This window comes from Oncorhynchus clarkii, chromosome 32 (assembly GCF_045791955.1).
Source record: "Oncorhynchus clarkii lewisi isolate Uvic-CL-2024 chromosome 32, UVic_Ocla_1.0, whole genome shotgun sequence".
NCBI classification, from domain to species: Eukaryota; Metazoa; Chordata; class Actinopteri; order Salmoniformes; family Salmonidae; genus Oncorhynchus; species Oncorhynchus clarkii.
This window is the reverse complement of record NC_092178.1, coordinates 24,468,454-24,482,125: the sequence shown is the minus strand read 5'-3', so window position 1 is coordinate 24,482,125 and position 13,672 is coordinate 24,468,454. Positions and strand designations below refer to the sequence as shown.

Below are 13,672 nucleotides of genomic sequence, written 5' to 3'. Positions count from 1 at the left end.
TTTCTCAGATTATTACCAATCCCACAAGGTATGACTCCAAACACCCAGAAAAGGCTACTCTCCTCGATGTTATCCTATCAAATAATCCTGATAGGTATCAGTCTGGTGTTTTCTGTAATGACCTTAGTGATCAGTGTTTTACAGCCTGTGTTCGTAATGGCTGCTCAATGAAACGACGTGTCCTGATTTGTCAAAAATGTAATGAGCAAGCCTTCCTTCATGAACTGGACTATAAAATGGTATAGAATCAGCTTGATCCCCTCTGTCGAAGACGCTTGGACCTTATTTATTGATATTTTCAGTGGTATTGTTAACAAACACGCCCCCATAAAGAAAATGAGAATTTAAAACAGGTTCAGCCACTGGTTCGACGGTGATCTTGCAGAGTTACACCTCAAGAATTGCATTTGGCGAAAGGCTCGGGACACGCATACTCAGGCTGACTGGCTATTGTTCATGCAAATGAGAAATAAGTGCACTCAGGCTATCCGGAAGGCCAAAGTTAGTTACTTTAAGGAGCAGTTCTCTCTCTGTGGGTCTAACCCCAAGAAGTTCTGGAAAACAGTTGAAGACCTGAGGAACAAACCCTCCTCCTCACAGCTGACCATGTTTTTTTTATTTATTTTTTTATTTCACCTTTATTTAACCAGGTAGGCTAGTTGAGAACAAGTTCTCATTTGCAACTGCGACCTGGCCAAGATAAAGCATAGCAGTGTGAACAGACAACACAGAGTTACACATGGAGTAAACAATTAACAAGTCAATAACACAGTAGAAAAAAAGAGAGTCTATATACATTGTGTGCAAAAGGCATGAGGAGGTAGGCGAAGTTACACTTTTGCAGATTAACACTGGAGTGTACAGGTAGAGATATTGGTGTGCAAAAGAGCAGAAAAGTAAATAAATAAAAACAGTATGGGGATGAGGTAGGTAAAATTGTGTGGGCTATTTACCGATAGACTATGTACAGCTGCAGCGATCGGTTAACTGCTCAGATAGCAGATGTTTGAAGTTGGTGAGGGAGATAAAAGTCTCCAACTTCAGCGATTTTTGCAATTCGTTCCAGTCACAGGCAGCAGAGAACTGGAACGAAAGGCGGCCAAATGAGGTGTTGGCTTTAGGGATGATCAGTGAGATACACCTGCTGGAGCGCGTGCTACGGGTGGGTGTTGCCATCATGACCAGTGAACTGAGATAAGGCGGAGCTTTACCTAGCATGGACTTGTAGATGACCTGGAGCCAGTGGGTCTGGCAACGAATATGTAGCGAGGGCCAGCCGACTAGAGCATACAGGTCGCAGTGGTGGGTGGTATAAGGTGCTTTAGTAACAAAACGGATGGCACTGTGATAAACTGCATCCAGTTTGCTGAGTAGAGTGTTGGAAGCTATTTTGTAGATGACATCGCCGAAGTCGAGGATTGGTAGGATAGTCTGTTTTACTAGGGTAAGTTTGGCGGCGTGAGTGAAGGAGGCTTTGTTGCGAAATAGAAAGCCGACTCTAGATTTGATTTTAGATTGGAGATGTTTGATATGAGTCTGGAAGGAGAGTTTACAGTCTAGCCAGACACCTAGGTACTTATAGATGTCCACATATTCTAGGTCGGAACCATCCAGGGTGGTGATGCTAGTCGGGAGTGCGGGTGCAGGCAGCGAACGGTTGAAAAGCGTGCATTTGGTTTTACTAGCGTTTAAGAGCAGTTGGAGGCCACGGAAGGAGTGTTGTATGGCATTGAAGCTTGTTTGGAGGTTAGATAGCACAGTGTCCAAGGACGGGCCGGAAGTATACAGAATGGTGTCGTCTGCGTAGAGGTGGATCAGGGAATCGCCCGCAGCAAGAGCAACATCATTGATATATACAGAGAAAAGAGTCGGCCCGAGAATTGAACCCTGTGGCACCCCATAGAGACTGCCAGAGGACCGGACAGCAGGCCCTCCGATTTGACACACTGAACTCTGTCTGCAAAGTAGTTGGTGAACCAGGCAAGGCAGTCATCAGAAAAACCGAGGCTACTGAGTCTGCCGATAAGAATATGGTGATTGACAGAGTCGAAAGCATTGGCAAGGTCGATGAAGACGACTGCACAGTACTGTCTTTTATCGATGGCGGTTATGATATCGTTTAGTACCTTGAGCGTGGCTGAGGTGCACCCGTGACCGGCTCGGAAACCAGATTGCACAGCGGAGAAGGTACGGTGGGATTCGAGATGGTCAGTGACCTGTTTGTTGACTTGGCTTTCGAAGACCTTAGATAGGCAGGGCAGGATGGATATAGGTCTGTAACAGTTTGGGTCCAGGGTGTCTCCCCCTTTGAAGAGGGGGATGACTGCGGCAGCTTTCCAATCCTTGGGGATCTCAGATGATATGAAAGAGAGGTTGAACAGGCTGGTAATAGGGGTTGCGACAATGGCGGCGGATAGTTTCAGAAATAGATGGTCCAGATTGTCAAGCCCAGCTGATTTGTACGGGTCCAGGTTTTGCAGCTCTTTTAGAACATCTGCTATCTGGATTTGGGTAAAGGGGAACCTGGAGAGGCTTGGGCGAGTAGCTGCGGGGGGGCGGAGCTGTTGGCCGAGGTTGGAGTACCCAGGAGGAAGGCATGGCCAGCCGTTGAGAAATGCTTGTTGAAGTTTTCGATAATCATGGATTTATCGGTGGTGACCGTGTTACCTAGCCTCAGTGCAGTGGGCAGCTGGGAGGAGGTGCTCTTGTTCTCCATGGACTTCACAGTGTCCCAGAACTTTTTGGAGTTAGAGCTACAGGATGCAAATTTCTGCATGAAGAAGCTGGCCTTTGCTTTCCTGACTGACTGCGTGTATTGGTTCCTGACTTCCCTGAACAGTTGCATATCGCGGGGACTATTCAATGCTATTGTTGATGATGTGGTTGTTACTGACAAGAAGCACATGGATGAGCTCTTTAATCACCATTTCTTTAAGTCAGGATTCCTATTTGACTCAGCCATGCCCCCTTGCCGTCCAACATGTCCTCATCTCCCACCCCTTCTAATGGGACTATCCCCAATGTTTCTTCCTCTTTTTCCCCTACCCTGCTACAAAGTTTCTCCCTGCTGGCAGTCACTGAGTCTGAGGTGCTAAAGGAGCTCCTTAAACTTGACCCCCAAAAAAAACATCTGGGTCAGATGGTTTAGACCCTTTCTTCTTTAAGGTTGCTGCCAAATCATCGTAAAGCCTATGTCCAACCTTTTTAACTTGTCTCTCCTTTCTGGGGAGGTTCCCATTGCTTGGAAGGCAGCCACAGTTCATCCTTTATTTAAAGGGGGATATCAAGCTTATCCTAACTGTTATAGGCCTGTTTCTATTTTGCCTTGTTTTTCAAAAGTGTTTGAAAAACTTGTCAATAATCAACTGACTGGCTTTGTTGATGTCTATAGTATTCCCTCGGGTATGCAATCTGGTTTCCGCTCAGGTTATGGATGTGTCACTGCAACCTTAAAGGTCCTCAATGATGTCACCATTACCCTTGATTCTAAGCAATATTGTGCTGCTATTTTTATTAACTTGGCCAAAGCTTTTGATACGGTAGACCATTCCATTCTTGTGGGCCGGCTAAGGAGTATTGGGGTCACTGAGATGTCTTTGGTCTGGTTGACTAACTACCTCTCTCAAAGTGTGCAGTGTATAAATTCAGAAAATATGCTGTCTCAGCCACTGCCTGTCACCAAGGGAGTACCCCAAGGCTCAATCCTAGGCCCCACGCTCTTCTCAATGTACATCAAGAACATTGCTCAGGCAGTAGGAAGCTCTCTCACCCATTTATATACAGATGATACAGTCTTATACTCTGGTGGCCCATTCCCAGATGTTGTGTTAAATGCTCTCCAACAATGCTTTCTTAGTGTCCAACAGCTTTCTCTACTCTTAACTTTGTTCTGAACACCTCCAAAACAAAAGGTAATGTGGTTTGGTAAGAAGAATGCCCCTCTTCCCACAGGTGTTATTACTACCTCTGAGGGTTTAGAGCTTGAGGTACAAGTACTTGGGAGTATGGCAAGAAGGTACACTGTCCTTCTCTCAGCACATATCAAAGCTGCAGGCTAAAGTTAAATCTAGACTTAGTTTCCTCTATCGTAATTGCTCCTCTTTCACCGCAGCTGCCAAACTAACCCTGAATCGGATGACCATCCTACCCATGCTATATTACGGAGACATAATTTATAGATCGGCAGGTAAGGGTGCTCTCGAGCAGCTAAATGTTCTTTGCCATTTGGCCATCAGATTTTCCACCAATGCTCCTTATAGGACACATCACTGCACTCTATACTCTTCTGTAAACTGGTCATCTATGTATACCCATCGCAAGACCCACTGGTTGATGCTTATTTCTAAAACCCTCTTAGGCCTCATTCCCCCCTATCATTCCCCCCATTCCCCCCTATCTGAGATATCTACCTCATTCTCCACATACAACACCCGTTCTGCCAGTCACATTCTGATAAAGGTCCTCAACGCACACACATCCCTGGGTTGCTTCTCTTTTCAGTTCGCTGCGACTAGCGACTGGAACGAGCTGCAACAAACACTCAAACTGGACAGTTTTATCTCAATCTCTTCATTCAAACACTCAGTCATGGACACTCGTACTGACAGTTGTGGCTGCTTTGTATGATATATTGTTGTCTCTACCTTCTTGACCTTTGTGCTTTTGACTTTGCCAAATAATGTTTGTACCATATTTTGTGCTGCTACCATGTTGTGTTGTCATGTTTTGCTGTTATGTTGCCACCTTAGGTCTCTCTTTTTGTAGTGTTGTGTCTCTCTTGTTGTGATGTGTGTTTTGTCCTATATTTATATTGTATTTATTTTTTTAATCCCAGGCCCACGTCACCGCAGGAGGCCTTTTGCCTTGGTAGGCAGTCATTGTAAGTAAGAATTTGTTATGAACTGACTTGCCTAGTTAAATAAAGGTTACATAAAATGAAATAAATAAAATACACCAATAACTTTCCAAAATACTTTCAAACAACGAACGTTCCAAACAAACAAAGCCGAGCTCTTCCAGGAAGTGATAATCTCCTGCTTCAAAGACTTTGGCTTCTATTGGTTACCCTTCACAATTTTGGTGCCACGGGGATGAGGGTGTCTTTGCTCCGCGCCTGAAAAATAAACCAGGGGAAAGACTGAGCTATAGTGTATAGTGTCTATATATCTATCTGCAGATGAAATAATGCAGCTGGTTAAACATGTACGATATAGACCATCCAAAAAAAGCGCCACTCTTACCAGATAGTTGCCGGTAAAAATATTGGTAAGACATTTTAAGGTGCACATAGGCCAATTTGTAGTTTATAAGTGTGTATACAAGTAGCTAATAAGGCATTTATTAAGTTTTATTACTCAAACATTATAAGTAATGTGTTACTGGCCGATCCTTAATAACCTCATTGTTAGTCATAATGAAGACATTAGTATTTAATAAAGAGCAAGTTACACAAGAATCCCTGTTAGAAAACTGTCTCCAAGTAGAACTAATAAAGATGTGTTCCCTATAAAATGTGTTCCCTATAAGATGTGTTCCCTATAAGATGTGTTCCCTATATTAAAAAGTGTTACCTTTTTCTTACTTGCAGAAATATTGTCCAGAAATGATCCGACTGGACAGAAAGGGGAACATCACCTCTCCCCACAGTCATGAACAAAATCATAGAATGTTCCTGAAACACAGGATTTGTGTAGTTTCATGAAATAATACACTTCCATAGTGTATCTTTAAATAAGAATGTCCACTATGTATTAGGACTTGCTGCAAGTATATGTATTTGATTAGCCTATGTATTTGTTTAGCATATGGTTCAGTGTGGGAGAGTTTGTACGTATGTGTTATATGTGTTTGTACAGGGGATGAGAATAGCCGACACCATATCAACACAACACTTTGAGTACATTACTCTCTAATTTCCTGGAAACATCAATTAAAATCTAATGTATTTATAAAGGCCATTTCCTTTTTTACATTAGCAGATGTCACAAAGTGCTTATACAAAAACCCAGCCTAAACCTTAAACATAAGAATGTCCGTTACAGTATGTATTAGGACTTGCTGCCAGTATATGTATTTGGACAGTGATGCTAAAACAATCCTTTGTATTTGATTAGCCTATGTTTCAGTGATGGAGAGTTTGCATATGTGTTATATACCATATGTGTTATATACCACTAACATTGAGTGGCTGCTGCCAACACACTGACTTAACTCCAGCCACTTTAATAATGGAAATTGATGGAAATTGATGTAAAAATATATCACTAGCCACTTTAAACAATGCTACTTAATATAATGTTTACATACCCTACATTACTCATCTCATATGTATATGTATATACAGTACTCTATATCATCTACTCCATCTTTATGTAATACATGTATCACTAGCCACTTTAAACTATGCCACTTTGTTTACATATCCTACATTACTCATCTCATATGTATATACTGTACTCGATACCATCTACTGCATCTTGCCTATGCCGTTGTGTACCATCACTCATTCATATATCTTTATGTATATATCCTTTATCCCTTTACACTTGTGTGTATATGGTAGAAGTTTTGGAATTGTTAGGTTAGATTACTCGTTGGTTATTACTGCATTGTCAGACCTAGAAGCACAAGCATTTCGCTACTCTCGCATTAACATCTGCTAACCACGTGTATGTGACAAATACGATTTGATTTGATTTGAACAGTTGGCAACAATAATATTTATTGCAATTAGTGGCAAACAGTTCGCCAGAATTTTTATTCCTGCAGACAATTCTCTCAAGATTCTATTTGAATCTGTAGCAAACCTGTGGCAACAATATTTATTGCCACTAGTGGCAAACAGTTTACCAGAAGCTACTTCTGGTGAACACAAGATCAGAGACCAGTAACTGTTGATGATCAATCAGGCGGATTAGGAAAATCTGTTGGAAAATGGAAAACCAAGCTATCTAAACTCAGCTAAATTAACGTCCTCTCACTGTCAACTGCGTTTATTTTCAGCAAACTTAACATGTGTAAATATTTGTATGACCATAACAAGATTCAACAACTGAGACATAAACTTAACAAGTTCAACAGACATGTGACTAACAGAAATTGAATAATGTGTCCCTGAACAAAGGAGGGTTCAAAATCAAAAGTAACAGTCAGTATCTGGTGTGGCCACCAGCTGCATTAAGTACTGCAGTGCATCTCCTCCTCATAGACTGCACCAGATTTGCCAGTTCTTGCTGTGAGATGTTACCCCACTCTTCCACCAAGGCACCTGCAAGTTCCCAGACATTTCTGGGGGGGATGGCCCTAGCCCTCACTCTCCCATCCAACAAGTCCCAGACGTGCTCAATGGGATTCAGATCCGGGCTCTTTGCTGGCCATGGCAGAACACTGACATTCCTGTCTTGCAGGAAATCACGCACAGAACGAGCAATATGGCTGGTGGCATTGTCATGCTGGAGGGTCATGTCAGGATGAGCCTGCAGGAAGGGTACCACATGCGGGAGGAGGATGTCTTCCCTGTAACACACAGCGTTGAGATTGCCTGCAAGCTCAGTCCGATGATGCTGTGACACACCACCCTAGACCATGACGGACCCTCCACCTCCAAATCGATCCCGCTCCAGAGTACAGGCCTCAGTGTAACGCTCATTCCTTTGACGATAAACATGAATCCGACCATCACCCTTGGTGAGACAAAACCGCGACTCGTCAGTGAAGAGCACTTCTTGCCAGTCCTGTCTGTTCCAGCGACGGAGGGTTTTGTGACCACTTGCCTTACTACAACAGGCCTACAAGCCCTCAGTCCAGCCTCTCTGTTGTTGCCATACTGTACCTGTCCCGCAGGTGTGAAGTTCGGATGTACCGGTCCTGTGCAGGCGTTGTTACACGTGGTCTGCCACTGCGAGGACGATCAGCTGTCCGTCTCCCTGTAGTGCTGTCTTAGGCGTCTCACAGTACGGACATTGCAATTTATTGCCCTGGCCACATCTGCAGTCCTCATGCCTCAATGCAGCATGCCTAAGGCACTTTCACACAGATGAGCAGGGACCCTGGGCATCTTTCTTTTGCTGTTTTTCAGAGTCAGTAGAAAGGCCTCTTTAGTGTCATGTTTTCATAACTGTGACCTTAATTGCCTACCGTCTCTAAGTTGTTAGTGTCTTAACGACCGTTCCACAGGTGCACGTTCATTGATTGTTTATGGTTCATTGAACAAGCATGGGAAACAGTGTTTAAACCCTTTACAATGAAGATCTGTGAAGTTACTTGAATTTTTATGAATTATCTTTGAAAGACAGGGTCCTGAAAAAGACAGGGTCCTGAAACAGTTTATTTTTTTGCTGAGTTTAGTTAGTTTGCTACCTACCACAGTGTCTAACTTATTAAACGTCCTAATAAACTTTTACATTTATTAGCTAAATGATTCCTAGTTAACAATGTCATGTTTTATGGGATAGAGTCAAATACATTTTGTTAATACCAGTTTCAATTTGTCAGCACCACTGACTGGCTAGTGCTTAGCTAGCTTACGATAGCTATCATATTTTTAAACAATTAATATGCTAGCTAGCTAACTAATGATTTGCCTAAACACATATTTTTAGGTGAATATGTTGATGTCTTTTCATACCAATATACATGTCAAAATGCTAGTCTCACGGTTCAGTAGCATGTTAGCTAGCACAACAGCTAAGGTTGCAACAATAAAAGTTCATTTGACATCAAAGCAAAACTTAACTTTTGCAGATGGATACCCTTCCCCTACCAGTGGTGTTGGAAGAGGTTGTATTGGGAGGAGGATGCATCAGCACTAGAGGTCGACCGATTAATCGTAATGGCCGATTAATTAGGGCCGATTTCACGTTTTCATAACAATCGGAAATCGGGATTTTTGGACACCGATTTGGCCATTTTTTTTTACACCTTCATTTAATCTTTATTTAACTAGGCAAGTCAGTTAATAACACATTCTTATTTTCAATGACAGCCTAGGAACGGTGGGTTAACTGCCTCGTTCAGGGGCAGAACGACAGATTTTTACCTTATCAGCTCGGGGGATTCAATCTTGCAACCTTACAGTTAACTAGTCCAACGCTCTAACCACCTGATTACATTGCACTTCACGAGGAGACTGCCTGTTATGTGAATGCAGTAAGCCAAGGTAAGTTGCTAGCTAGTATTAAACTTATCTTATAAAAAACAATCAATCAATCATAATCACTAGTTAACTACACATGGTTGATGATATTACTAGTTTATCTAGCGTGTCCTGTGTTGCATATAATCAATGCGGTGCATATCGTTGTTACAATGTGTACCTGACCATAAACATCAATGCCTTTCTTAAAATCAATACGCAGAAGTATATATTTTTAAACCTGCATATTTAGCTAAAAGAAATCCAGGTTAGCAGGCAATATTAACCAGGTGAAATTGTGTCACTTCTCTTCCGTTCATTGCACGCAGAGTCAGTGTATATGCAACAGTTTGGGCCACCGAATTTTCCAGAATTTTACGTAATTATGACATAACATTGAAGGTTGTGCAATGTAACAGGAATATTTAGACTTATGGATGCCACCCGTTAGATAAAATACGAAATGGTTCCGTATTTCACTGAAAGAATAAACGTCTTGTTTTCGAGATGATAGTTTCCGGATTTGACCATATTAATGACCTGAGTGATGGTAGGCAGCAGCAGGCTCGTAAGCATTCATTCAAACAGCACTTTCGTGCGTTTGCCAGCAGCTGTTTATGACTTCAAGGGCTAATAGCGTTTCAAATGTCACTCCTCTGAAACTTGGAGTGGTTGTTCCCCTTGCTCTGCATGGGTAACGCTGATTCGAGGGTGGCTGTTGTCATTGTGTTCCTGGTTCGAGCCCAGGTAGGAGCGAGGAGAGGGGCGGAAGCTATACTGTTACACTGGCAATACGAAAGTGCCTATAAGAACATCCAATAGTCAAAGAAAGGTTAATGAAATACAAATGGTATAGAGAGAAATAGTCCTATAATTCCTATAATAAATACAACCTAAAACTTCTTACCTGGGAATATTGAAGACTTTTGTTAAAAGGAACCACCAGCTTTCATATGTTCTCGTGTTCTGAGCAAGGAACTTAAACGTTAGCTTTCTTACATGGCACATATTGCACTTTCACTTTCTTCTCCAACACTTTGTTTTTGCATTATTTAAACCAAATTGAACATGTTTCATTATTTATTTGAGGCTAAGTTGATTTTATTGATGTATTATATTACGTTAAAATAAGTGTTCATTCAGTATTGTTGTAATTGTCATTATTACAAATAAATAAATAAAAATTGTCAAATGAATCGATATTGGCTTTTTTTGGTCCTCCAATAATTGGTATCGGAGTTGAAAAATCATAATCAGTCGACCTCTAATCAGCACCCTTGCACTTTTTTTGAGTGACAAATGAGTGCATCGTCTTCAAGATTGATAAGGTAAGCAAATGCATGTTTTATTCTCATAAATGTAGCCTATACATCCATTCTTTGTAACAATGAGGTTGTTAATTGCTTTAAACTAGTAGCTAGCTCATCTTGATCTAGAAGCAATCAGTTACAAGGCAAAAATACAGATATAGGCCTTCAATCAAACTGAGGACAGAGAAATATGTGTGCACCAGGTCAAGGCTTCTTACATGCAGGGCTTTGAGATGCAAGTTACACAAAACAAAAAGTTAGGTTGTTTGCATGACCCAATTGCTGTGTTACAGGCATTGGGCCAAAAGTTGGGTTGTTTTCTGTCAAATCAGCAATGTTGGGTTGTTGGTGCTGGGTTATTAAAGTTTGATTATGGATATTTGACCCAGCCACTGGGTTAATTCTCCCGCCACCAGCACATGAAGTAATCAAGACATGGCATTGGGTTGGGTTGTTGCAACCGACAATTCGCAAGTCTTCTAGTGCAACTGAGCGTTTTACAGACAAAGGGTGTTTTTGCAGACTGAAAACCATGAAAACGCTAAGTAACAAATGATACAAATTATTAATTTTGATGTTCATTCAGGTTGAATTTGTTGTTCCATAATTAGGTAGATAGAGATAGCTAGCCATTTTCTGTGCTAATATCTCTGGCTGTGGTAACGCTAGCTAGATAAAGTTAGCCTTGCGATGCTAGTTTACTGGAGTGTTGTCGTGGAATATAGCTAAATGTAATGTTTTTTTAAACATTTGGCTAGTGAACTGTGTCAGTGTAACGGTAGCTAGCTAAAGTTAGCTAATTAGTGAGCTACCTTAGCTAGCTAAGTCTGAAAATTATTTTGGACTGTGTTGTAGACTGTTTCACTCATTAACTGTTAGCTGGCTAGCTACCAAGCTATTTGGCAGGCTTATGTCATGCTTTCATGATGATTAAGTTAGCTAGCGTTACTTTACTGGTTTTCAATGGTTTCTGACAGTGGCAGCTTTAGTCGGACTTGTGAAGTTGAGGATGAATTCAAAATCTTTTAGCTGGCTATAGTTAGCTAACACACTTTTGTACATCGCACTGTAACGTACAATTTATCTTATTTTAGCGTCTAAAAAACGTAATACTTCTAGGGCAACTGTAATATGAATACCATTGTAAAGCACAATTTCTCCCCTTTCCAGCAAAATCATTGACAAGACCTTCATGCTGCCCATCTCTGCATGATTGAAGAAGGCAATGCGCTCCGTAGGGTATTTTTTAAAACGGCGGATGGGGAAGCGAAACCTACTGCGTGATATGGAAAGGGAGAGATAAAGCCCACCCACCTCCAATTGATCACCTCTCAAATAAATATAAAACACTACAAAGAGTTTATATAATGTGTCATTACATACCTATTTGAAGGTTTGTGTCAAATTTGAATCGTTTTTTTCAGGCAGGTCTAAAGTTATCTTCAGAAGAAGACAGCGGCTGTCGCGGCTTTTGAGAGTCATGTTAGTTTGCAGAGATGACACAAAAAAAGGAACGCATTCAGTTGTACAATTGACTAGGTATCCCCATTACCCTGTCCCTTTCTTATTTTGAATCTGTGAGAGAGGCGCCACACCTGGTGGAGAGAGGCTGTATGACACAAAATGAGTTGCATTATGCATGCTGTACGTTATGTCATGACACATCACAATTTAAAATACAGCATCGGAGGTGTCTGTTTTGTCAAATTTTCTCCAATACTATCGGGCCATTACCATGTCAATCATCACTTGAATAGAAATGTAGGTCACACCCCAGATGTTGATGCCAACACAGTCGCTACAGTCCCATTAGTTTTCATTGCAGCCTCGTTTGAATGTCGCGGTTGCGTAAATTTGTACAGAATGGGATTAGTCAACAGTAACCTTTGAGCAAAGCATTGTTCTATCTGTAGTTAGAGCTCACCTTAAATTTGATGTAGCTAAGTTAGTATAGCTAGCTATCTTTAAAAAAAAATATAATTCTGTCAAGGTCAATGGACAGCTTTGTAAAGGATACGCTCAATGAGTGGAACCTAGCCTCATGTTCCAAAGTTTGAGGGTAAGTAAAACTGAGAAATTCCTTTTTGAGAGTGAGTGGACAGAGCAGTGGGGAAAAACAAAACAGTTTTTTATTGACCCAGTGTAAATCAGAAACTACATGTACGTCTTCCACATTGTCATTGATAGCCAATAGTACCTTAACGGAAACTTGAAAGACCTAACTTCATCAGAGCCTCTTAGAACCATGAAGCCACTTTGGAAAAATCTTCTGTCTTTGAGCGAGGCAGTTAACAACAACTGCTCCACGGGCGCCGAAGATGTGGATTTAGGCAGTCCCCCACACCGTTCTGATTGTAGTGGAGGAGATAGACCAGGAAACACTTTTGCTTTTAGACGACTGGACTATAGCCTGAAGTTAAAGAAGAACATAAAATACTTACACGCAGTGAGTAAACGCCACCCTTTTCATACACAAGGGGAGGTCCCCGGGACACACGTGAATACATGGGACTGTGGAAACCCCAAGCGACACACCAAGTTTGAGCAGTAGCCGGGTGTTGCCAGGTACACGTTGAAAGATTTGTTGTGAATTTTGAAAACTGATTGGTATAAGGAATGTATAATTCATTGAATACTTTGTGCTCACAACAGTGTCAAATGTGAGAGGGCAGCCCAGATGACCAAGTGGCTAAAGAACAACATCTGGCCGGCAATCCATGTTGCGGAGTACATGAAGGACACCGCAATCCAGAGGGCTCAGTGGACCAGACAGAATGGGGACAAGACAGTCGAGATAGTACGAGAGTATCCGCATCTGCTGGATACTCCAGGCATGGTGGGTATTTTTTTTTACAAAAACATTAAGACTTGAATTTGATTCTGTTTGCTGTGATTAACTAGCCTGGCTGACGGAACCCACGTGACTCACACCGCAGGGAGAGCTGTGAACACACTGGTCTGGAAATGAGGCTGTTTGTTAATGCAATATTCGCTCATAAATTGTGCAACGGGGTTTGATTGGTTCTCTCAAATGATTTCTTTCTCCTCGGGGTTGAGACCTCATTGTTTGGATTAGAAAATCCAACCATTGTAATAGAAGGGGGCGGCGCCCAGGGGCTCAATGTGGCTGTGCGTGTGGGTGTTTGAGTGTGAAAGACAGAGAGCCAACTAGTAAAAGCACAGCCACCTTCATTATCAATGCACTGTGCCGACAATATTAAAGAGCCAT

General features: G+C 41.8%; 1 protein-coding gene and 1 pseudogene across 8 annotated transcripts in view; one reads left to right on the top strand and one right to left on the bottom strand.

Annotated features, from left to right (window-relative positions):
- Nucleotides 1-13,672, bottom strand: part of LOC139391828 (receptor-type tyrosine-protein phosphatase U-like) — a 284,310-nt gene that overhangs the window by 231,310 nt on the left and 39,328 nt on the right. The window lies entirely within an intron of this gene.
- LOC139391595 (intelectin-like) overlaps nucleotides 1-13,672 on the top strand; it is a 56,489-nt pseudogene that overhangs the window by 39,058 nt on the left and 3,759 nt on the right.